We start from the raw sequence: 2,048 nt of genomic DNA on the forward strand, positions 1-2,048 counted from the left end.
GTAAACAAATCTTAGCATGGCAGACAAACAGAAATGGAAATTATAGTGGTATAAAGCCCATCTAGCCCAAAAGATACATCTGTAAATTTATTAAAAGTAAAGAAGAAACAAGATTGAGGCTAGAGACCAACTTGTTGGTCCTCATGTATAAAAAAACTTTAAGCAGTCTGTCAGTTTGAATACTGTTTAAGCAAATTATAATGGGTTTTTCACAGCTTTGAGAAATCATATTCATGAGCTGTTACTCCAACTACTTCAAAGTCAATGCTTTTTTCCTTTTGATTAAAACACAATATTGCAACGTCCTTTACGCAAACTTGCCATGAATATTTTAGTATATGATTTTACAGCTATAATGGACATGTGATCTGCTGAGGAAAGTGCAAGATTAATGCACACCTGCATGCCTTATTCAGAAACATTTCAAGTGAGTCTACAACTTGCACACAGTGATCAAACACCAGCAAGAATTAGAACACATTCTGGTTGTCATAAAGTGAACTGATTGTCATCTCAATGAGAGCTGGATTTATAAGATGGCATTAATAATGAAATACTTTCTGCATTCCAATATAAACAGATATTTAGATCACAGATGGTAATCGCCTTAACTGTTACAGTCAATTGAGTGAATAATGCAATCTATAACAGGGTTCACAGAAGAAATGGAATTTGTACTTGTTAATTTTTACTAAGAAGTCAAAGAAGACTTGCATGTTGAAAAAATATGCAATAAAAACAACGTCTCCTATTTCCTCTCTGTATTAATTCATGTTCACATAATAAAACAGAAAAATGTGTTTGGTTTATATGGGGAAAGGAGACACAGAGAAGTGATTTGAAGTCAGATTGTCCATTAAGAGCTATAAGATACACATTCTCATCTGCAACGTAAAACAGACTTAGCTCTATTTACTCTCACTGCCAGCACAATCAATAAATAACATTTTCCATGACACAATGCGGAGATCTGCAAGACAGTATCGGCAAAGGCTCCTTTCCTTTCCTTGCCAACAGGCGGATCTACTCTTTGCTCTGTGGTAGAATACACAGAAAAATTTTGGAGACTGCTACATCCCAACAGAAAATGCAACAAGCCCCTAATAAAACTCTAAGGAAATGATTGTTCTCTAAATTGTGCGTGCGTAGACAGAGCCAAAAAGATCACCAAACATAGTCTCTCACCACAAAAAAGAATCAAAGGGCTACCGAAATTTGCTAGCAAGACTACAAGTAGTTAATCTGAGCAGCTCTTCTCTTTATAAGTTTAGACTATGGAAAGGTATTGAAAATATTCTCAAAAAGAGAGTTTAGAAGAGAGCAGAAAAAAACCCCTAGACAACTCAATAGAAAACACAGAAACAGGGTGGAGAAGTTGCAAAAGAAACTGATCAATGTAGCAACAAGACATTTAAATTAATAAATCAAACCCCAGACTTGATCTTGAGTTTGGTGTGCCTGTCAGTTGTTCGCATTGACCCAAGAGAGGAAAGTCAGGAATGCTGCCACAAGAATTATACTTGTTCTTGGTTTAAAAAGTAGTTACAGCATACCCTTGAAAACCTGGAAGATTGTTCTGTCAGGAATATCTTGAGGATTCCTGCTTGAAGAAGCAAAGGTAGAATCAATCTATCTATCTATCTATGAAGAAGGACATGTGATTCCATCCTCGGTAGCCACAGCTATAGCTGTGGACATTCTGCTAAAATTTAAAAACACTGTCACCTGCTCCCATCACCCAGGGTTCCGAGCTGTGTCATACCCACGTGTGCTGGAAACTCCCAGAACACAACTGCTGTTTCCTGAGTGCACTCCTTTCCAGTTGTAGCGGGTTGAGTTCGAAACCGGGCAGAAACACCAATTAAATGTAGTGGTTTTGGTTCAAAATATTCATTACTTACTTATTTTCCTTCTGTGAGATAAGAATTAGGAGAAAAGCAAAGCAGGCACAAACCTTAAACAGTTGCAGTACAATGAAAGAGTTTTATTACTAATAGAATTAAAAGTAAAGAGAAAATAACAGAACAAAATTAAAGCAAATCCACACC

This window comes from Corvus brachyrhynchos, unplaced genomic scaffold (genome assembly GCF_000691975.1).
Source record: "Corvus brachyrhynchos isolate BGI_N302 unplaced genomic scaffold, ASM69197v1 scaffold279, whole genome shotgun sequence".
Taxonomy (NCBI): domain Eukaryota; kingdom Metazoa; phylum Chordata; class Aves; order Passeriformes; family Corvidae; genus Corvus; species Corvus brachyrhynchos.